This window comes from Pan paniscus, chromosome 9 (genome assembly GCF_029289425.2).
Source record: "Pan paniscus chromosome 9, NHGRI_mPanPan1-v2.0_pri, whole genome shotgun sequence".
In the NCBI taxonomy this organism is placed as follows: Eukaryota; Metazoa; Chordata; class Mammalia; order Primates; family Hominidae; genus Pan; species Pan paniscus.
The window spans coordinates 87,917,963-87,942,504 of record NC_073258.2 but is presented as its reverse complement, the minus strand read 5'-3'; the positions used below and the strand labels follow the sequence as shown (position 1 = coordinate 87,942,504).

Sequence of the window (24,542 nt, the reverse complement as noted above, 5' to 3'; positions counted from 1 at the left end):
ACTTTGTTGGGTTAAAATCTGTTTTGTCAGAAACTAGGATCGCAACCCCTACTTTTTTCTGTTTTCCATTTGCTTGGTAGGTTTTTCTCCATCCCTTCATTTTAAGCCCATGTGTGTCATTGCATGTGAGAAGGGTTTCTTGAAGACAGTAAACCAATGGATCTTGGTTCTTTATCCAGCTTATCACTCTGTATCTTTTAATTGGGGCATTTAGCCCATGTACATTTAAGATTAGTATTGCTATGTGTGGATTTGATTATGTCATCATGATGTTGGCTAGTTAGTTTGCAGACTTGTTTATGTGGTTGCTTTATGGTGTCGCTCGTTTGTGTATTTCAGTGTGTTTTGGTAGTGACTGGTAACTGTCTTTCCTTTCCATATTTAGTGCTTCCTTCAGAAGTTCTTGTAAGGCAGGTCTGGTGGTAATGAATTCCTTCAGCATTTGCTTGTCTGAAAAGGATCTTATTTCTCCTTTGCTTATGAAGCTTACTTTGGCCAGATATAAAATTCTGGGTTGGAATTTCTTTTTTTGAAGAATGTTGGCCAGGCGCAGTGGCTCACACCTGTAATCCCAGCACTTTGGGAGGCCGAGGTGGGTGGATCACAAGGTCAGGAGTTTGAGACCAGCCTGACCAACATGGTGAAACCCCCATCTCTACTAAAAATACAAAAATTAGCCAGGATTGGTGATGGGTACCTGTAATCCCAGCTACCTAGGAGGCTGAGGCAGGAGAATTACCTGAAACTGGGAGGTGGAGGTTTCAGTGAGCTGAGATTGTGTCACTGCACTCCAGCCTGAGTGACAGTTTGAGACTTCATCTCAAAAAACAAAAACAAAAAACAAAAAACACTTGTGATTGCATTATGAAATTTTTTTTCATAAAAAAGACTGCCCTGTAAGCAGGCATGGCCATGCTGGGGCCCCGGGAAAGGCCAGCAAACCAAGAAGTGCTCAGGTTGGACCAGCCCCATCTGATGTGCAAGACTGCCCTGCAGAGATCAGGTCTGACAGCTTCCCTGGAGCTAAAGTCTCTTAAGAGAGCAAGTCAAGCCTAGAGGGATGGCCATCCCTGGCTGTGCTCCACTACAAATACTCTGGCACCAAACCCTCTGGGCTCCACATCAGCTGGCTTGCTGCCCCCCACTTCTCTAAGTAGCTCTCCCTGCTACCTCAAGTGTCCATGGTGGTCGAGGGAGCCGTTCCACTTGTCTGCTTCTAGTCGGCCATCTTGTCCTCCTCTGTATTTTATTTTATGCATTTACAGGTATTATTCTGAGAAGGGATCCATAGTCTTCATTAAACTGCTAAAGAGATTCCTAGAACAAAAACATTTTTTAAATGCCTGCATTAGATTGATTGTAAAATTCCTGTAACCTCCATATATATCTCTTAGCTTTTCTTTCTGTTTCAATCTTTCTATCTTTTTATCTCTTTAGCTAGGTGACAGAGATCTAGAAGGCCCTCAGTTACGGCAATACATGACTAACAACAGCAGCTTTGAGGTGGGGAGAGCCACAGCTCACTGCTCTGGTTTCTTATTTACCCACAGCTTTTGATCCAAGGGACATCTCTGTCTTGTTTTTGAACATTCATTAATTTTTTTTGTCAGTGCTGCAGTGTTGTTGAGGGAGGAAGAGATGATCAGTATGCATGTGGTTGGCCATCTTAAAGCTGGGATGCATATATCCATTTTGCATTTAGAAAAAGAAGGGAAAAGTGCAGTCATACATTCTTGATCTTTCTTTAATTTTTTTTCTTACAAGAATATACTCTTCCAAAGCTATTTTACAAGTGAGAAAACTACAGGTGGTATAAGCTAAGCATTTATTCAAAGTCATGTAGTTAGTTAATAACAGGGATGGGACTAGAATGCAGATCTTCTGGTTCCTTCTATAATACCTGCCCTTTTTAGCTGTCTTATGATACACTCTTCCTCTCCAGGAGCGAACAGTGTTGATATTACAAGCCATAGCCTAGAAAAATCATTCTGTTATTTATTTTGTTCTTGTGCATATGGTTCTCTTTGCCTGAAATACTGTTCAGTTGGTTAGTCAACAGATAGTTTAGAACACTTGAGGTGTTTTCAAGCACTGACCACCAAAAATGCAACATTGAGCAAGATCCAGTCTCTACCCACACGGAACTTATAGTCAGTCTAGTAACAAAGATAAACAACAAACAAATACTTAATTTATCTCCCCTTCTTTTGGTGACCTTCTATTCACCTTTCAGGATCCAACTGAAATGCAACTTCTCTGTGAAGCCTTCTGGGTAGAGTTAGTTGTCTTTTCTGAACATGGTCCACACATCTGTTATCAACTGAGAACAGGGTTTTTATTTTAATATTTTAGTTAACAGTGTATTCTGTCACCCCACTCACCTCTATTCCCCGACCAGGACATGGCAGCTTTGCTTATTCATTTTGCTATCTACTTCAGGACCTAGCACAATGCCTGGTACATGGTAGGCAATAAACATTTGAATGAATAGAACTGAAGGCAAGAAAACAGAAAGTTCTTTATGGCTCATTTCTTTATAATGCATACCTACTTGTCTTTTTAAATTTAAAATGGCATTCCCCATTGATGATTTTTAAGTCTATGATTGGCAAAAATCTATTTTCATTGTTTGGGCTAGTGGCCAAAATAAATGGAAAGAGACACGTAAGCACTTGCCAGCTGTTGTTCATTACAAAACCTTAAAGTCTATTCAGAAACTTGTTGAGAAAATTCACCTTTTGTTTCCATTTATCTGAGTTGACAGTCTCTACAACCTAAATCCATTAGAATCCACACCTCCAAATTCATTTAGTTCTGTATGACCTATGATTACAGAAACTGAATCTCTAAAGAATCTCAATTTCACTATTTGACTAACTCTAATTCTTAAAGCTTTATAAAATTATTTTTGAATTATTGTTGACAAGCCAGGTATCTAAGTTTCAAGAAAAATAAATCAAAATTAGTTCCATATTTATGTGGCCGCGGAAAAGGGAAAAGGCTGTGTCCCCTGGAAGGAGGCAGCAGTTTCCCTTCTGCTCTCTTTTTAGGGCTAGATTCCCCTTTGTGAGTGATCCCCTTAAGAAAAGCAGAGACCCCTGGGAGTAGGCAGTCACACAATACTTGTAACCAGAGCCTTAATTAAAAATGGGCCTGAGATCTGTGAAGGCTAGAGTGGGGATGGCGCCTTGAATGTTGTAATTTCAGAACTTCATGTAGTTTTTGCAGGAGGTAGAAACTTTCATTCATCTTGAGGCAGATTCATCCTTGGTTTGAGGATAATTATCTAAATGGACCAGGTTAGATATGCTTATATTAAGCCAGATCCTTTTCAGGAATGGGAGTTTGACAGCTGTATCTCTAGAGAGCTAAACTTTTCTGCATAGTAATAGCAAAAATTGTCTTTATTATGGGCAAAGTTATATATCAGCAGTTTACTATGCCTTTGGGGAAATGTTTCCTTTAAAGTGTGGGTGTAGGCTACCCTAGCCTGGTTGGTATTGTTTATTGTAGTAGAAATGCTCATGCTTCCTGTTTAAACAGCTTCTCACAGGAGATTGGGAGAGAAGACTTTAGGACTGCAGAGAAACTGTGGTTCTGATTTTGAGTTCATGCTGGATAAAATGTTGTAAAAATAATGGGACTGGGCTAGGCTTAATGCTAAAAGACTGGCCTGCTATTCTGTCATACACAGTAATATTCAAATGCAGATTTTGGAGAATATGCCCCATTGGATATTTCGCTTTTACATGGTGATATCACAGAGACCGTAGGGAGAGGCCTGACCCCATGAATGGGGGAGGGTTGGAGTTTACCCACAGGAAATAAACAGGAAAAGAGGATATGGGAGGCAGGCCTGAGACTAGAGAGACAGAGGGAGAAATGTGGTCCTCTCCTGGGCTCCTGGAGATTGAGGCCTGGACTTTTAGCAGAGCAAACTCACTGGAGGTTGCCCCTGAAGGGAAAAGATAAACAGACACTGCCAGAAGGCCCAAGTTTGAGAATAAGGAGACACTCCCAAGACAGGGGTCCCCAACTCCTGGGCTGTGGACCAGTAGCAGTTCGTGGCCCATTAGAAACCAGGCTGCACAGCAGGAAGTGAGCAGCAGGCAAGCAAGTATTACCACCTGAGCTCCACCACCTGTCAGATCAGCAGCAGCGTAGGAGCTGGAACCCCATTGTGAACTGTGCATGATAGGGATCTAGGTTGCGGGCCCCTTATGAGAATCTAATGCCTAATGATCTGAGGTGGAACAGTTTCATCCCAAAACCCTCTCCCACCACCATTCATGGAAAAATTGTCTTCTTCAAAACCGGTCCCTGGTACTAAAACGGTTGGGGACTGCCGCTTTAAGAGCCCAAGGCAGCCTATGCTCTAGCTTGTGGACTCTGAGAACATTCAGAATTAGTAGGCATTTTTGTTTGTCAGTTTTATAATTCATTTCTCATATCCTTAAACATTCTGCAAAATAATGATACATATTGCAGTTTGGTCTTCGTCATGCTGTGGGAAATTAAAGGGTCTGTGTCCACCTTTGGGATCATCTAGTAAAGGGAAGAAAAGCCTTTCTCCCCCTGAGACCAGCATAGCTGCAGTGGCATCAATCCTGAGGTTGTGGGAGATGAGGGGTGACAGTGGTGGAGCTACGATGAGCAATCTGCCACCACAGGGATGGCTAGGGCAGTATGGGTTTGTGGAACATGGGACTGACTGGGAGGTACAAAGACCTACTTGTGGAGAGGGCCTCATAAAAGATAGGATTTTCTGTCATTAGATGAGATGAAAGTTTGAGCCACAGTAATTTGGACATTACAAGGTAAACCTGACCTCCTCTTTAATCACTGTCTGGTGCGTCCAGGTAGACTGGGTATATGTATATGGAGCACACCATAAAACACAGTCTTTGTATCTTAGTAACCTGTTTCATGGGTTTGCAGAATATAAAAGAAAACCGAAATGGGTTCCCAATCGAATTTGTGGAAATCTTATTGATCATTTTATAGCCACATTCCATGTATCCATTTGTTAGTACTCCAACCATGTAATGAACCCCATGATGTGCCAAGCAGTATGGTGGAAACCAAAGTCGATCCACTGACATGTAGCTGGTGTCAACTCCTCAACACTCAAGGTAGAATTATGACAGCATATTCAATTTTCCTATTTAAATGAAAAATGACTTGAGTCCCCTGATGTTAGGTTTGTCTCTTTTTTAGGACCCCTTTCCCTTCTTCTAGCTCTTCTGAGAACCCTGGAGGGTATACACATTCCAACTGGGAGATCCATTTGATTTCTGCTTCAAGTTAAGGTAAGCCCTGATATCCAAGCACCCACTGCTTTTCCTGCATGCCTCATAGTGTTGCTGTTGAAAGTTGGCCTTCCACTGTCAGCCAGGCCCTGCAGCAGCTCAGTGTCAGACACTGCTGCTGATCCAGTTTACTACATCAGCTAGCGTGGTACTTTGATGGAAGGTGTCTTCATGAGAGACTCCATTCTTTTGATGCCATGATCAACAGAGAATGTCCCTTGCTGGATCTCCCAGTCTGCAGCATTTAGTGCTCAGTCCTTTGCATCACATAAAACCATTCCCCTTCAATCCCCACCATCAACCCACCTTCACTCAGACTGGCTGAAGCGTTAGCACCTCACAGACTGCAAAACCAGAGGCCAGCCCACTTTCCATTTCAACTGTAAAAATACAAAAGTGCTATATTCATATTTCTCACAGACAAAAGGCCCTTTCATGGCCTCAGCTAAAGTGACTATCTAGGTGGTCTCCAGGGCCACCTCTCCTGGCAGCAGTTTTCTGTTGACCTTTAGACACAAAAGCTCCTTCCTTGGCAATAGGATTTAGAAAGCTTGCCATGAATCCCAAACTCCAAATTCCAGGATTCCCATCTATCACCTCCTGAGAGGCAATTAGCTTTTGTGTCTCAATAATTCATGCCCCAAGGCCTCCCAAAGCAGAGGAGACAAAACTTACGTTTAATTCCTTGCAAGGCATTCTTGTGTCAAAGGTTAAAAGACAGTCCGTTCCTCTGTGATTTCCTAATAGGGAAGATATGTATGGAAATTAAAATAAAAGTATAATGTAAGATAGATGGGTAAATAGGCCGGGCGCGGTGGCTCACGCCTGTAATCCCAGCACTTTGGGAGGCCGAGGCGGGCGGATCACGAGGTCAGGAGATCGAGACCATCCTGGCTAACGCAGTGAAACCCGTCTCTACTAAAAATACAAAAAATTAGCTGGGTGTGGTGGCAGGCACCTGTTGTCCCAGCTACTCAGGAGGCTGAGGCGGGAGAATGGTGTGAACCTGGCAGGCGGAGCTTGCAGTGAGCCAAGATCACGCCACTGCACACCAGCCTGGGCAACAGAGTGAGACTCTCAAAAAAATAAATAAATAAAGATATATGAGTAAATAAAGGCAGAGGCAGAAGTGCCTAACTTTCTGGGGGTTCTGGAGGGATAGACGAGAGGAGTTCAAATAATTTTAATTATGCCTCGAAGAAATAGTAGCAGTTTTCCTGATGGATAAGGCATTAAACCCTTTCTAGGTATGCATTCATATATCACTAATTCAATAAGTATCTACTAAGTATCTGCACAGTGAGTAACACTATTCTAGCTGCTGTGGGTAGAGCAAGAAGCAAGGCAAACAACTCTCCTCCTCTCTTGGAGGTGGAAAGCAAAGAGCTATGCAGGCAGCTTGTTGTCTGTGTCCTCCATGTGGCTGAGTCACACAGGTTCTCCTAGAGGGCTGTCTTACCTGGCTAACTATGCCCAAAACAACAAGCATCACCCTAGACATCTTCCACTAACATAAGGCGGGTCAATATTTATTAAGCATTTACTGTATCCCAGGCTCTGTCTGTTCTATATCTATTATCTCATTTAATTCTCACAACAACCCCATGAAGATAGTAATTTATGACCCCCGTTTTACAGATAAGGAAAACAGAGATACTCATGATCAAGAGGATTGTCTAGGGCCAAAGACTTCATAGGTAAAGGAGCTGGATATGAACCCAAGCATTTTGATTCCAGAGCCTGGACCCTCAGTCATTTTGCTTAGTCCCGCCAACAAACATCCCTCTACTGCCTCTTTTAATGACACTGCTTCCTTTTCTTCACTCCCTGGCATCCTCTGCTCCTAATTCCTCATGCTTATCTTTAGTTACTTGTCTCCTTTCCCTGTCCTGTACCCACTCACTATCTTAATGGAAGGCAATTAGCTGGGAAGGCAGGCAGGAGCTACCCTCTGACTGCTCTCAGAAATCAGGGGGTTTTACTTCCAACTGAAGTTTCCTGCCTAAATGCCATACTTAATAAGGGAGTATGACAGTCTCCCACACAGCAATGAGAAAGAAAGGCAGTTTCAGACATCTCTGAACACGTACTTAGCAATATCTGCTATCTATCATTTCCACTGGACTAGGAGCTCCTTGGAGCCTGCATTTCAATAATCATCTTTGTATTCCAGGTAAAGACAAAATCCGGGTTCTATCCCAGTACAAATCACAGAAGGCACACATGCTGTATAACACTTTTTTTTTTGTAAAATGGGAAAGTACAATTGAATTTAAAAATTATTTTTATTTAGATGTTTTGTATCTTTACCATAAAGTGATTGATGATTAGAAGCTGAGGAGAATTGATAATACAAGAAGATAATGCATTTCGAAGAGGTTTTGGAAACAAACAGCAACAGAAAAAGGTAAGAAGAGGCCAGCTGCCATGGCTCACACCTGAAATCCTAGCACTTTGAGAGGCCGAGGCAGTTGAATCATCCGAGGTCAGGAATTCGAGATCAGCCCAGCTAATACGGTGAAACTCCGTCTCTGCTAAAACTACAAAAAAATTAACCGGACATAGTGCTGCATGCCTGTAGTCCCAGCTACTCGGGAGGCTGAGGCAAGAGAATCGCTTGAACCTGGGAGGCAGAGGTTGCAGTGAGCTAAGATTGCTCCACTGCACTCCAGCCTGGGCGACAGAGTGAGACTCCATCTCAAAAAAAAAGTAAGAAGAATTATCAATTATAGAAAGAACCAATAATGATGATAAAAGTACCAATAATAATTACCATTGTATTGCATTAAACACTGTTTTAGGTGTTTGCCTATGTTATTAGCATTTACCCCTCATTCTTATAACAAATCATTTTATGGATGAGAAAATTGAGACTTAGAGGGTTTAAGAAACTTAACCGCCAGGTGTGGTGGCTCACACCTGTAATCCCAGCACTTTGGGAGGCTGAGGCGGGCAGATCATCTGAGGTCAGGAGTTTGAGACCAGCCTGACCAACATGGTGAAATGCAATCTCTACTAAAAATACAAAATTAGCTGGGCGTGGTGGTGCACGCCTGTAATCCCAGCTACTCAGGAGGCTAAGGCAGGAGTATCGCTTGAACCAGGGAGTCAGAGGTTGCAGTGAGCCGTGATTGCACCATTGTACTCTAGCCTGGTGACAGAGCAAGACTCCGTCTCAAAAAAAAAAAAAAAGTGTGTGTTTATCTATCTCTCTATATATACACTTAAGAGTCTGCCTTTACTCTTGTCTAATTACCATTTCTTTCCCAAAAGGTAACCATTTTCTTTATGCATTTACACACACACACACACACACACACACACACACACATTGGGTTTTCTTTTTCATAAATGATATAATGGACAATATTGAGTTTCAGGCCTTTTCATCTTTCAAAGCCAGAATAAATATACAAGGACTGTAACCTGTTTATCATTCTAGGCCTCTTTTCTCAAGGCCCTCCAATCTCATTTGTACCATAGCCACTGCAAATACATCACAGGCACTGGGAATTGGGCTGCATTAGAGAAAGAGGTGCATCAATAAGATCTCCCTGTGACATCTGACCTTGTAGAACCTCTCCTCTTGTGGCTTTAGCACTCCAAAACCAAGCTGAGAAGAAAAGGATGGAAGAGGAGAGTAGGGGAGAAACGTATAGGCCCCTTGGGCCCTTGGATGCCTGGGCTGTTAGGGTTTGGATACAGTTCTCGCTAGGACTCTAAACTCTTTTGCCTCTTATAGCCAGAGGCATAGAGTTTGAAGCATGTAAGATTTTGGGAAACATGCAACTGACCAAGGTCTAATCATCAATGATTGGAAGTGAAATGTGCAATAAAAGCCAACTGGGAGTTAACTCAAAGGCATTATGAAAGTTTGCTTCACTGAGTTAAAATTACAGCCTTTTGTCCCAAATTTCTCAACAAATACTCTATAGAAATTTTTAAGCCCCAGAGTCCTTAACTAATGTTATTTAAGGCAATTTTATGTGTCTAATTGTACAGATTCTTCGCTAACTTTTGAGAAAGAAATGATCTCAAAATACCCTTGTGTCTACTGATATTTCAAGGTAAGGGAATGCTCTGGAATGCTTCCCATTTTCCAAATGTAATATTTTCCAAAATAAACTTTGGAGTAACTGCATGGTTGATATCATATGAACATTTTAATTCACACAATCATATTCCGGAGTTTATGGGAGCTTGGCTTTTTTCCAGGAGGTTTGGAAGTCCAAAAGCCGGCTGTTTCTTTTCTGTGGGATAAAGATGGAGCATGTGAATCAGAACTGGTAAATTGGAGAGGAGGTCACAAACCGAATGGAGTTAAGCAAAGTGCAGTGCAATCTGCAGTGGGAGAAAAGCCAGTTGTACAGAGGGGAAGGACTGGTTACCATTAAAGTCTTCAAAATTGGGACCTCAGAGGAGAAATGAGTGGAGAAATGAATGGAGAACAACTCCTTGTTTCTCTCTCTCTCTTCTAGAGGATGGGGCTAGTGTAATGAGATCCAGGTACAATCCTTGAGATATCAGGGATCCCCATCCTGGTCTATTCAGAAGTCCCCCAAACCTTCAGTGCCTATAGTTCATGTACTGCCTCTTCCAAAGAGCCTGCCTTGATGGCTTGATTGCAGTCATCAAATGACATCTCACTATTGAGATGATGTGTTTCCTTGTCCTTTTCTCAATGGAATGTGAGATTCTTGAGACAAAGATGTAACAGGCACACAATAATTATTTGTTGAATGTTGGCTGTATCAGCTTCTCTGGTTGGAAATAATCCCCCCTCCTCTGAGCTCCCCTGGTGCTTTGCACTTACCTCACTCATGTGATCTTTTTCACATTCCACCTTATACTATAATTTCTGTATTTTTTTAGCTCCACTATTATACTCAAATTCTTCTGCAACAGAGATGAGATAATGCATGTAAAGCATTAGTACCATGTCTGCTGAATAAATGATAGCTATTATTATTTGTGTAATGAGGCACCTGGAGGAGCAGAAAATGAATTTTATTTAAAAAAACAGCTTTGGAAAATCACATTTGAATAGATCTTTATTTTGCAAGAGTCACTTGAGTGAATTACAATACTACAAGAGACCTACTGCCTTGGAAGAAGGGAATAATACGATGACTTGGTCTTGAAATATCTGTTCAGTGCTAAGCTGCACAACTTCAGGGGACATCATCCATATTGTAATAGATTGTGATGGACATATTCTGAGAGGCACAATGTGGATGGTACCCCTGGAGTTCTGCAAGGAAGCTGCCCTGAAAAAAGAAAAGGAAAAGAGGCTTTGACCCTTTATCTTTGAGGTCCTAGGTTACTGGTCCTCAAATGGATTGGGATGGTACTCACTGAGAATTATCAGCAGGAAAGAAGAACAAGGGCCCCAGAGAGGCACTTGCCGTAAGGGAAGGGCTGTCTGCAGAGCACTGGGCTCAGCAAAGCTTTCTGACTGAGGCTAGATGCCATTGGGAAACAAGGATGGACCTGAATCACTGAAGGGCCACTGTAACCTTAAAATCTTTTTGGGCTCTCCCCAGCACCAGTCAGAAACACCAAGGTAGATCTAGAAGTCTCTTTTCCTCTCTATTTCACCAGCTGTTTTTCCTCGAGGGTCCAGGAAGTTGAGACTGATGTTTTAATTTCACTTCAAATTTACCATCCTGTACTGTGTATGCCCAGCAAGTGTTAATGACTGACCGGCTAGCTGGTTGAGTGAAAAGTTTTAATATTGAAAGAACTGGAGTCATTCATTATTATTTTATTCCAGACATGAGACAGAGTGGCAATTTGAGGAAAATAGTACCATGTGATTTTGTGTGTGTGATTTTTATTATTAAAAAACTAAATCTATCATTACATTAAGAAGCTTTCCTTTTATAATCTTTTAACCATATAAACAAGAATATTCTCAGCCCTACCTTCTCTGGCCTCAATGTGGCTGTGAAGATCTTGGGCCTGGGTCAGTCAACACTAGGTCTGAGTCATGTTTTGCAACCTATTTGTTTTGTGATCTTTAGCAACTCACTTAAGTTCCAAGTGTGTTTCTGGTGTATAAAAGGGGACAACAATTATACATGGTTCATAAAATTAGATGTTATGTGTCAGACACTAAACTTGACACAAAGTAAGCACTTAACAAATGTTAGCTGTCACTATTATTTCCTTCATCACCAAACTCCACTCTGCATCCTTTTATTATTATTTTTTTTGAGACAGAGCCTCACTCTGTTACCCACGCTGGAGTGCAGTGACATGATCTCAGTTCTGCCTCCCAGGTTCAAGCAATTCTCCTGCCTCAGACTCCTGAGTAACTGGGACTATAGGTGCGCGCCACCATGCTCAGCTAATTTGTGTAATTTTTAGTAGAGACAGGAGTTCACCATGTTGGCCGGGTTGTCTCGAACTCCTGACCTCAAGTGATCCACCTGCTTCAACCTCTCAGAGTGCTGGGATTACAAGTGTGAGCCACCATGCCCCACCTCACTCTGCATCCTTTTGCAGCTTCCCTGTGTTCATACTTAAATATACTACAATCCAGTACCAATGACCCTCACACTTTGATGGGGTTTTTTTTCATGGTTTTTTTTTTTTTTTTTTTTTTGAGATGGAGTCTCACTCTGTCTCCCAGGCTGGAATGCAGTGGCGCGATCTCGGCTCACTGCAAGCTCCACCTCCCAGGTTCACGCCATTCTCCTGCCTTAGCCTCCCGAGTAGCTGGGACTACAGGTGCCCACCACCATGCCTAGCTAATTTTTTTGTATTTTTAGTAGAGACAAGGTTTCACCATGTTAGCCAGGATGGTCTCGATTTCCTGACCTTGTGATCCACCCGCCTTGGCTTCCCAAAGTGCTGGGATTACAGGCATGAGCCACCGCACCCGGCCTTTTTCATGTTAAATAGTCCTTTTTTTTTTTTTTGTATATACTTAAGGGATATAATATACTTTGATATACATATGCATAGTGAAATGATTATTACAGTCAAGCAAGTTAGTATATCCATCTCCTCACAGTTCCTTTTTTAAAAAAAAAGTTTTCTAGCTTTGAGATATAATTGACAAAATTTTATAAATTTAAAGTATAAATGTGATAATTTGATATATGTATATTGTGAAATGATTACCACAATCAAGTTAGTTAACACACCTATCACTTCACTAGTGAACTTACATGTATTATGTGTTCATGGGGGTGGGTGGGTAAGAATATTTAAGATCTCTCAACAATTTCAAGTGTATAGTATTGCATGGTAACTATAGTCACCAAGCTGTACGTTAGGTCCCCAGAACTTATTCATCTTATAACTGAAACTTTGTTCCCTTTGACCAACATTTCCCCATTTCCCCTGCCCCCAGCCCCTGGCGACCACCATTCTACTCTTTGTTTCTATGGGTTTAACTTTTTTAGATTCTATACATAAGTAAGATAATACAGTATTTGGCTTTGTCTGTCTGGTTTGTTTCGCTTAGCATAATGCCTTCAAGGTTCATCTATGTTGCAAATTATGGTATTTCTTTCTTTTTAAGGCTGAATAATATTCCGTTTGTCTATACATAACACAATTTCTTTACCCATTCATCTATCAATAGACACTTAGGTTGTTTTAGTGTTGTGGCTACTATAAATAATGCTAGAGTGAAGATGGGTGTGCAGATTCTCTTTGAGATATTGATTTCATTTCCTTTGAATATATACCCAGGAGTGAGATTGTTGGGTCATACGGTAGTTCCATTTTTAATTTTCTGAGAAACCTCCATACTGTTTTCCATAATGGCTGTACCAATTTACATTCCCATCAAGAGTGGAGAAGGATTCCCTTTTCTCCACATCCTTACCAACATTCGATATATTTTATCTTTTTGATGATAGCCATTCTAACTGGTGTGAGATTATATCTCATTGTGGTTTTGATTTGCAATTCCCTGATGGTTAGTGATGTTGAGCACCTTTTCATGTACCTGTGGGTCATTTGTATGTCTGCTTTGGGCAAGTGCCTACTGAGGCCCTTTGTCCATTTTTTAATTGGATCATTGGTTTTTGCTACTGAGTTTTATGAATTCTTTATATATTTTGTGTATTAACCCCTTATCAGATATATGGTTTACAAATGTTTTCTCCCATTCCATAGGTTGCCTTTTCATTCTGCTGATTGTTTCCTTTGCTTGTGCAGATTTTTAGTTTGATATAGTCCCACTTATTTATTTTTGCTTTTGTTGCTTGTGTACTCTGATGTTCTTTTAAAGGTCTTCAATGACTTTCTTATTGCCAAGGCCAATGAATACTTTTGTTTCCACTGCTTTCTTTGGGGTATCTGATATCCCCAAACACTCTCTTCTTTTTGGAATTCTCTGTTTCCATGACAATCCATTCTCCTGATTTTCCCGATGAATCACAATGTCTCTTCTCAATTTTCTTACTTGGCTTCTTCTTCTGTTAGCCAGACCTTACGTATTATTACTCCAAGATTTAATTATTCACCTGTCTTTCCTTTTCACCTGGCACACTGCTACCTTGACTTCAGTTATTATTCATACTCCAACTACTTTTAAATATATATTTGTACTTCTATGTTAATCTTCAGACCTGTATTTTTGACATCTTACTTGACATCTCCACCTGGATTTCTCTTGGGAACCTCAAAACTGGGGTATATAAAGTAAAATGTATCCTCTCCTACTCCAAACCAGCTCCTTATTCTGTAGTCATTTTTCTATTAGTGGCATTAATACTTCCACATTCATTCAAGTAAACTGATGTTATCTATAACTTCTCCCTCTCTCTCACCACACCCCTCCGCACCCCTCTCCCATCAATAGGCACTCATTCTATTTATTCTGCTCCTAAACACCTCTCAAATCTATCTTTTCTTCTACATCCTCACTGCCAGAACCTTGATTTAGGCCATCATTTTCTCTTGCCCAAATACTGCAGTAGCATTCTACATAACTGTCATTTTCTATTTATAAAATACAATATCACTCATCAGCTAAAATCCTTTACAGACCTCACCCTCAAAACTGGACAGAACCAGAGTGGGGCTGCTAGAAAAAAAAATAGTAAGAATAAATTACTTTTAAATTTTCAAAAAAAAATTTTTTTTTTGAGATGGAGTTTTGCTCTGTTGCCCAAGCTGAAGTGCAGTGGTGCAATCTCAGCTCACTGCAACCTCCGCCTCCCAGGTTCAAGCAATTATCCTGCCTCAGCCTCCCAAGTAGCTGGGACTATAGGTGCCCAACACCACGCCTGGCTAATTTTTTGTATTTTTAGTAGAGACGGGGTTTCACCACGTTGGCCAGGCTGGTCTCGAACTTCTGACCTCAGGTGATCCACCCGCCTTGGCCTCCCAACGTGCTGGGATTACATGCATGAGCCACTCCACCTGGCTACATATTTTCATTATGTGGTACATATACACCATGGAATACTATGCAGCCATTAAAAAAGAGTAAGATCAGGGGCATGGATGGAGCTGGAGGCCATTATCCTTTGCAAACTAACACAGGAACAGAAAACCAAATACCACATGTTCTTACTTACAAATGGGCGCTAAATGATGAGAACAAATGGACACATAGAGAGGAACACACACTGGGGACTATTGGAGGCTGGAGGGTGGGAAGGAGAGGATTGGGAAAAATAACTAATGGGTACTAGGCTTAATACCTAGGTGAGGAAATAATGTGTACAACAAACCCCCATGACAAATTTACCTATATAACAAACCTGCACACGTACCCCTGAACGTAAAAGTTAAAAAAAAAAAATCCGTTTCCTTTCTGTTTTGCATAGTGAGCAGGGTAAGTGAGCATGCTTATGCATAGATAAAGTTTATGGGAGGAAGAGGAGAATATATTTATCTTCTGTGATAGAAGCAGCCTTACCATAGAAGGACCCCCTGGTATATGGCTTGGCACATGGTAGGCACACAACTGTTGCTAGTTGAACAGCTGGATGGATGGATGCCCAATATTTTGTAATGGGGATAAGTAGTTTCCAAAGCTCTCAAATTGCTAGTGGGCACCCAAATAAATATATAGGTTCAAGGCAGCTGTGATTTGGGGCCAAACAAGTCACAGATCAGGAATGTGGAAATCGGTCTCATATCATCTCAGTGCTGCTTTGACTTTTTCCTCCTAGGCTCTTAGCCATGAGGTTTGGCAAAGCTACCTCCATAACACTTCACAGAGCCCATGTTCACATTGCAATAAATTGACCACAGTACTTAATTTCATTTTTTTTTCTTTTTAGAGATAGATTCTTGCTCTGTCTCACAGGCTGGAGTGCAGTGGCATAATGATAGCTCACTGTAACCTCAAACTCCTAGGCTCACTTACCCTTTCTTACCTTTTTTGTGCCCACTTATTCCCCCCTACCCACCTGCCACCTCAGTCTCCCATATAAATAGGACTACAGGTACACATCACCATTCCCAGCTAATTTTTTTTTTTTTTTTTTTTTGGTAGAGATGGGGTCTCATTATGTTACTCTGGCTAGCCTCAAACTCCTGGCCTCAAGTGATCTTCTCACCTCCCAAAGCACTGGGATTGCAGGTGTGAGCCACTGTGCCCAGCCCTTAAAATTTCACCTTAATTTCACCTGTGAGTTCCAGACTTAGTCATCTCCTAAAATGATTTGTAATCTTTTTCCCCCTACTAATGGTTCTTTATTACAAAAATCTATGTTAAAAAATAAGCAAAATCCAAGAAAAAGTTTTCTCACAAAATAACCTTTTAGTCAAATTAATGTTTAACATTTGTTCTTGCTATTGTCTAGCTTTTCTTAAATGCACACTCAATTACTACATATTTGCAATAACACTGTAGAATTTTATATTTGACATTTTCATTTGACATTATTCCATGTCTATTGTTCTGTGTTGTTTTAGTCTTTCTTACCTTTTTTGTGCCCATTTCTCTCCCCCAACCACCTCCAAATACTCTCTGCCCAATGTATCCTAATTCCACTCAATTCTCATGAAACCACATACGAATGTATATATGTATAATTTGTTTATTGTTTGATAAAAGTGAATCGCATTCCATAAACTTCCTATTTACTTTCCTCATTTGATGGTACACCATGGATATATTTCCAGGTCAACAGATCTAGATCCAATTCACTGAAAATAAACCTGCCAAATATAATTGTTTTGCTGCTAATTCAACCTTTATTGATGGACGTCAGGATTTTCCAGTTACCATCAACAATATCACAATAAACATTCTTGTATGTACATCCTTTATAGAAGTATATATCTATTACTTCTGTAGAATATGTTCCTGGTTTGTTGGGTTAAAGGTAAGTGTAGCCGAGCATGGTGGCTTACGCCTGTAATCCCAGCACTTTGGGAGGCCAAGGTGGGTGAATCACCTGAGGTCAGGAGTTTGAGACCAGCATAGCTAACATGGTGAAACCCCGTCTCTACTAAAAATACAAAGATTAATCCGCCGGGCACAGTGGCTCACACCTGTAATCCCAATACTTTGGGAGGCTGAGGTGGGCAGATCATGAGGTCAAGAGATCGAGACCATCCTGGCCAACCAACATGCTGAAACCCCGTCTCTACTAAAAATACAAAAATTAGCCAGGCGTGGTGGCACACACCTGTAGTTCCAGTTACTCAGGAGGGTGAGGCAGGAGAATTGCTTGAACCCGGGAGGCAGAGGGTGCAGTGAGCCAAGGTCGTATCACTGCACTCCAGCCTGGGTGACAGAGCGAGACTCCATGTCAAAAAAAAAAAAAAATTAGCCAGGCCTGGTGGTGCACGCCTGTAATCCCAGCTTCTCGGGAAGCTGAGGGAGGAGAATTGCTTGAACCCGGGAGGCGGAGGTTGCAGTGAGCCAAGATCACACCACTGCACTCCACCCTCGGTGAGAGTGAGACTGTCTCAAAATAAATAAATAAATACATAAAAATAAAGGTACGTGTAATTTAAATTTTAACAGGTGTTGCAAGATGACTTTCCCAAAGGTTGTATTCCTACATTCCTACAAGCTTATTAAGTTATCTGTGCAAATACTGTGAGAAGCAGTAAAGCACCATGGTTAAGAACAGAAGCTTTAGATCAAGACTATCTGGTATAAATCCTCGCTCTTCCATTACAACCTGTGTGACCTCAAGCAAGTTAAGTAATTACGTCATACCTCAGTTTCATATCTGTAAAATGGGGATAATAACAATCGCTACTCATTATTGATATGTGTAAAATGATTGGAACAGTGCCTGAGTGTACTGAGTATATAATAAGTACTCAGTAAGGGTCAGCTGTCATTATAGTTATGATGAAGTGAAATATTAATATAATCGACTCACTGCATTTCCTCCACTGTTTTTTTGTCATCAAGATATGGTAGAAGATTCTCCTTGCCTATTTCAATGTGACACAGCCATCTCAGCAGTTGTTTTTTGTTTCCTTATTTCTTTTTGTTTTCAGCAGTTATTAATGCTAGCAAATCAGGATTTTTCCAGCCATTCACAGCTATGACACATCATTTCACACTGTTCTTCAGTGTGTTCTAAAAGTATTTCTGTCTGTCTGAGTCTTTCAGGTTTAATGAGCTCAGCCCAAAGAGCAGTGTTCCTAAACGGGGCATGGCAGCAAGAGCTCATGGCCATTCTGGTACAGAATTGAGGCCACGTTTTCACAGTAATAAACAGAAAAATGTCGTATTTCTCTACCCCTTTTTAATTTGAGAGGATGTCAGTAGCTTTGTGTAAATCATGCTCCAGAGAAAAAAAAACAGGTTTTTTTTTCAAAGGGCAGAAAGTAAACATTTCATTTGATTGAGCCACTGATAGAGCAATCCACTCTGCATCTTCCAATCTGTTTTGTTGGAGCACGTAGTGAGTATTCCAAGTACATATTTACACTAAGTTCCGTTCAATGCGGATTCAAACAAACAGAAAGATCAAATATTTGGAAGTTCTTCTACAGATTACTTTTGTGATTAAGAGACAAAAGCAGCAGTCAGAAAACTTACAGACAGAAGGCTTTTTTTTTTTTTTAGACGGAGTCTTGCACTCTCAACCAGGCTGGAGTGCAGTGGTGCTATCTCGGCTCACTGCAAGCTCCGCCTCCCAGGTTCACGCCATTCTCTTACCTCAGACTCCGGAGTAGCTGGGACTACAGGCGCCTGCCACCATGCCCAGCTAATTTTTTTGTATTTTTAGTAGAGGCGGGGTTTCACCGTGTTAGCTAGGATGGTCTCGATCTCCTGACCTTGTGATCCGCCTGCCTCGGCCTCCCGAAGTGCTGGGATTACAGGCGTGAGCCACCGCGCCCGGCCAACAGAAGGCTTTTCTAAAACAACTTTTAGGGAATGTTGCAGAATCAACCCACATTCAATCTATTAACTCCATCAGACATTTACTGAGCACATGTTATGTACAAGACACCATCCTAGGCATTGATGAGAATAGAGCATAAAGAGAAATATGGCAGGATTGGAGTTAAGATTCGTCTGGGGGAGAAAACACCATGCAGGCAGTAATAAGCCGTGCATTAAGTCTTTCTTGGTATGAAGTGAGAGAAAACTCCATTCAAACTGACTTAAACAAACAAAAAAATTATTCATGGCTGGGCATGGTGACTTATACCTGTAATCCTAGCACGTTGGGAGGCTGAGGCAGGAGGACTACTTGAGGCCAGGAGTTTGAGACCAGCCTGGGAAACATAATGAGACCCTATCTCTACCAAAAAAAAAAAAAAAAAATCTGGGCATGGTGCCATGTGCCTGTAGTTCTAGCTACTTGGGAGGCTGATGTGGAAGGATTGCTTGAGGCCAGGAAGTTGAGGCAGCAGTGAGCCATGATCGTACCACTGCACTCCAGCCTGGGCAACAAAGCAAGAACCTGCCTTTAAAAAAAATTATTCACTTATATTATGAAAAGTCTGGCTTCGGCCAGGTGCTGTGACTCACACCTGTAATCCCAGCACTTTGGCAGGCCAAGGCAGGCGGATCATCTGAGGTCGGGAGTTTGAGACCAGCCTGACCAACATAGAGAAATCCTGTCTCTACTAAAAATATAAAAAAATTAGCTGGACGTGGTGGCGCATGCCTGTAATACCAGCTACTCGGGAGACTGAGGGAGGAGAATCTCTTGAACCCGGAAGGCAGAGGTTGCGGTGAGCTGAGATTGCACCATTGCGCGCCAGCCTGGACAACAAGAGCAAAATTCCGTCTCAAAAAAAGAAAGAAAGAGAAAGAAAGAGGAAGGAAGGAAGGGAGGGAGGGAGGGAGGGAGGAAGGGAGGAAGAGAGAAGTCTGGCTTCAAATGGGGGTTGATCAAAAGGCTCAAGTAATGTCATTGGGACCCCAAATCTCTTCACCTTCTGGATCTGCTCTCCAAAGTGTAGCCCTCACTCTATGTGGTGGTTCCTACAGCTCTAGCTCTATGTATTCCCTGATTTAATTATGACAGAAAATAGAACTTCTCTTCCCCAATAGTATGATGTAAGTCTTGGATAGGACTTACAGTGGCCTGAATTTGATTGATACACTGAACTTATCACAGTGGCCAAAGGAATGTCATGTTCTAACTGGACAAGTTTGAGTGACTTGACCAACCCTGGAGACAGAGCTGAGGTTAGCATTTATAAAAGCAAATGGACCAAGGTTGAGATAATTGGTGATTCCTCAGAGAAAAAAGAAAAAAGGCTGCGCACAGTGGATCACACCTGTAATCTCAGTACTTTGAAAGGCCAAGGTGGGAGGATCGCTTGAGCCCAGGAGTTCAAGACCAGCCTAGGCAACATAGTGAGACCCTACCTCTATTAAAAAAGAAAAATAAAAAGAAATCAGAGAGGAAGAAATGGATTCAAAACCAAATATGAAAGAGGACTAAACATAATATAATGAGCAGACAAGGGTAGAGACATATTCTGGCTTTGCAGATCTAAGAAAACCACTGAAGCAGAACCAAAAGGAACCCAGTTCAAATCCCTTCCCATTCTGAGAATCTCTAATTCTGGGGATTGTCCTAAAACCCACAGCTATTATAAAGCATTGGCAGTGTGATCTAGTGGTTGAGTTCTTTCTAACTCTGATGTCAGACAAGTCTGATTGTGAAACCCAGAGTTGCCCCTATGTGACCTTTCATCTCAAAGTCTGTTAGCTCATCTGTAAAATGGGGGTAATAATAGTCCCTTCCTCATAAGGCTTTACAAGGATTGAAAATGATGATGTTTATTACAACACCTACATGTTGAGATTAGATCCCCAGGTCTTCAGATACTGTATGTTTTCATGTCATCATCTCCCATTTCCATTTTAGCCCACTGAAATTAGTCATACTAAAGATATGAATGACCTCCTAACGGCTAACACCAATGGATAATTCTCAGCCTTTATTTGATTGACCTATGTATAATACTAACACTCTTGATAACTCCCTCCTTAAAATTATTTAATCCTCTTTCTGATTTTTTTTTTCTTTTTGGATTTTCTTTCCATCTATACTGCTACCTTGCCTTCTCTGTACTCTTCTCTGGATGCTCTTCCCCTGTTGGCCCCTATGATGCTGGGTTTTCTAGGAGTCTATGCTTTGTCCTTGTTGTAGGCATCTGACTATAATCACGACTGCCCATTGTCTTTTGATTAACGTTTCTATGTTAGGAGAAATTTTCTTTTTTCTTTTTCTTTTCTTTTTTTTTGAGATGGAGTCTCACTCACTCTATTGCCCAGGCTGGAGTACAGTGGCGCAATCTCGGCTCACTGCAACCTCCGCCCCTCCAGGTTCAAGTGATTCTCCTGCCTCAGCCTCCCAAGTAGCTGGGATTACAGGCACCTGCCACCGCGCCCGGCTAATTTTTTGTATTTTTAGTAGAGACGGGGTTTCGCCATCTTGGCCAGGCTGGTCTTGAACTCCTGAACTCGTGATGCACCTGCCTCGGCCTCCCAAAATGCTGGGATTACAGGCATAAGCCACTGTGCCTGGCCTAAAATTTTCATATTTAAGTGGCAAATTTCTCAATTTAGAAAAATTGAACTCAAATTCCCAGTCTCCCTTGCAACAAAGATGCAGGCACACAACTTTAGCACCATCAATCCATGTAAACCATGCGAGTCTTAACTAGAAACTTCATATTCTTTAGTTATCATCCCTCACTTTCCCCATCTTCCCAAACTCTAAGCAACCACTAATCTCCTTTCTGTCTCTATAGATTTGCCTATTCTGTACATTTCATGTAAATGGAATAAAATATATGATCTTTGGTGCCTGGCTTCTTTCACTTAGCATAATGTTTTCAAGGTTTATCTCTATTGTGGTATATATCATACTTCCTTTTTTTTTTTTTTTTAGACAGTTTTGCTCTTGTTGACCAGGCTGGAGTGCAATGGCACGATCTCAGCTCACCGCAACCTCTGCCTCCCGGATTCAAGCAATTCTGCCTCAGCCTCCCGAGTTGCTAGGATTACGGACACGCACCACCACGCCCAGCTAATTTTGTATTTTTAGTAGAGACAGGGTTTCTCCATGTTGGTCAGGCTGGTCTCGAACTCCAAACCTCAGGTGATCCACCTGCTTCGGCCTCCCAAAGTGCTGGGATTACAGGCGTGAGCCACCGCGCCCAGCCTATCATACTTCCTTTTAATAATTGAGTAATATTCCATTGTATGAATGTATCATATTTTGTTTGTCCATTCATCAGGTAATGGATATTTGGATTGTTGCAGGTACTGTTATTGCTACTCCTATTTTATTTTAGAAATACGAAAAGTGAATCTCAGGGAAGTAAGTTCACCAAGGTCAGACAAATAGCAAAGCTGAGATGCACACAAACTTAAGTGTGTCTGATGCTATCTTGCTTTCTCTTAACCACTATACCACTGCCTCTTACCATGCTATACAGCTTTGTAAGGCCAGCACAAAAGAAGATGGGGCTGGCCAGTTGCGGTGGCTCATGCCTGTAATCCCAGCACTTTGGGAGGCCAAGGTAGGTGGATTACCTGAGGTCAGGAGTTCGATACCAGCCTCGCCAACATGGTGAAACCCTATCTCTACTAAAAATACAAAAAATTAGCCAGGCATGGTGGCAGGCACGTGTAATTCCACCTACTTGGGAGGCTGAGGCAGGAGAATTGCTTGAACCTGGGGAGGCAGAGGTTGCAATGAGCTCAGACTGTGCCACTGCACTCCAGCCTGGGCAACAGAGCAAGACTCCATCACAAAAAAAAAAAGAAAGAAAAATATTGAAAACTACCTAAATACTTAACAGCGAGTAAACAGTTAAATAAAGTATGCTATATATAAACAATTATGCAGCTATTAAAATTGTTTACCCAAACAATATAGAAATCTGGGGAAATATTTGTTATGTTTTTAAATTTTAAAAAAGCCACAACATAAATATATATTTATTACAAAAAGTATATCATCACAACTATTAAAGATATAACATAGCAAAAGATTAAGGATTAAGGATAAATATATCAAATATACTAAATTATTAAGGAATTTTTTTCTTTCCACTTTTTGTTGTTTGCCAAATTTTCTATAATGAGCATTGATGACTTTCACAATGGGAAAAAGTAAAATAAACTTCGCTTTTTGAAAAAAAAAAATTAATGGGTTGTGTTGTGTGTGTTATGTTGACTGATCCCAAATTACCCCCAACTCACTGTGACACAGCCCATCTGACCCAGGGGAGTCGTGTGCATGTATCTCTTTGAAGCTCCAGCCCTGGAGATAAGCCCTCAGCTGACCTGTGGGCCTGCTGATCAGCTAGCAATGTCAGATAAGGAATTTTAAACACAGAAGGAAACTTAGAGGGCCACTGGCTGGTCTACATCAGGAGAGCCCAATCAGTCCAGTTTTTGTTTCCTCTGGTCAGTGGCCCTGAAAGAAAGCAAGATTACACTGTAGCTTTTGCACTCTATCCAGGCAGACAGGCTCCACCACGTAAAGAGCTGAGGAATGCATGGCTGCAGAGACAGGGAAACAACACCCATGGAGAAGCACACAGATAAGATCTCCAAACAGAGACTCTGGTTAACAGTTTCCAAGGTCTGAGGAGTAAATAAAACCCTCTAGGACACAGGGAATCACATGCAGGTAGGAAATTCCTGACTTGACCCACTGGAAGGGGTAGGGGCCTTCTGAATTTTTTCTCCTTTTCCTCATTCTTTCACTTGCCAATTATTTTTTCAGTACATAGAATAGCCAGATGTGGCTTCTTATAGGTTTTGCCTATAGACTCATACAAGGTACAACAGGCAGACAGACAATAAGGTCCAGTGTACAGGATGCCATGGCTGTGATATTAGGGGCACCTTCAACTCTTGAGGAAGGCTTTTTGGAGGATGTTAACTCTAAAATAAAACCTTAGAAGAAAGGTGAGCTTGACAGTGGTGCAGCAGAGTTGAAGAGAAGGTTCTCCCAGGCATGGCTAAGACCTGCAGGCAAGAGAGAGAGAGAAAGAACAAATTTGAAGAAGCTTCAGAAACTTGAAATGGAAGGCAGGAAGACAGGAAGTGGTTTCTTCCAGATCCCCTTGATTGAGTTATGGAGAATGGAGAGAGGAAAAAGAAAAAAATGAATATTCTAAAGCTTTCCTCTTCTTCCTCTCAAAATCTTGCCCTTTTCCTTTGTCTTGATCATGCTGTTCTTAGCTCTCTTACCACCTGTGCTGCTGTTTCAAGGTTGCAGAGTAAATAAAGGGACAGAGACAGCCCAATGTTGAGGCCTGAGCTCCATAGAAATGCTGCTGCCATCACACACAGATGAGACTGACCAGGCAGGCCAAAGGTGGCCCATTCATGTTGCCCTTAAACACTGCAACTGCCATTATTTTCAGTTCTAAGGAGCCAATGGTGAGGGTTGGGGTTGTCACTTATTCATTTTGCATATGTTAAGTGCAGAGTGGGTATCCATAGATGTAATTCACACCCTCATTGGGAAGATAACACATGAAATTATGAATGTTATATATTTACTTTACATGAGACAATAGTGGAGTATGGAGTATAACAAACTTTTCTTGAGTCCTTATTGTGTGTTAGGTATATGCGAAGTGCTGGGGAGAAAAATAATTTTTTTTTTTTTTGAGACGGAGTTTCGCTCTTGTTGCCCAGGCTGGAGTGCAATGGAGCGATCCCAGCTCACTACAACCTCCACCTCCCAGGTTCAAGCAATTCTCCTGCCTCAGCCTCCTAAGTAGCTGGGATTACAGGCATGAGCCACCACGCCCGGCTAATTTTGTATTTTTTTAGTAGAGATGGGGTTTCTC

At 41.5% G+C, this 24,542-nt stretch overlaps 1 long non-coding RNA gene across 2 annotated transcripts in view; it reads right to left on the bottom strand.

Annotated features, from left to right (window-relative positions):
- Nucleotides 1-10,342: 10,342 nt before the first annotated feature.
- Nucleotides 10,343-24,542, bottom strand: part of LOC106635299 (uncharacterized) — a 56,881-nt gene continuing 42,681 nt past the window's right edge. For both annotated transcript variants that reach the window (XR_010113480.1, XR_010113481.1), the window contains exon 3: nucleotides 10,343-23,709. This is a non-coding gene — a long non-coding RNA (uncharacterized LOC106635299). The remainder of the gene's footprint in view (nucleotides 23,710-24,542) is intronic.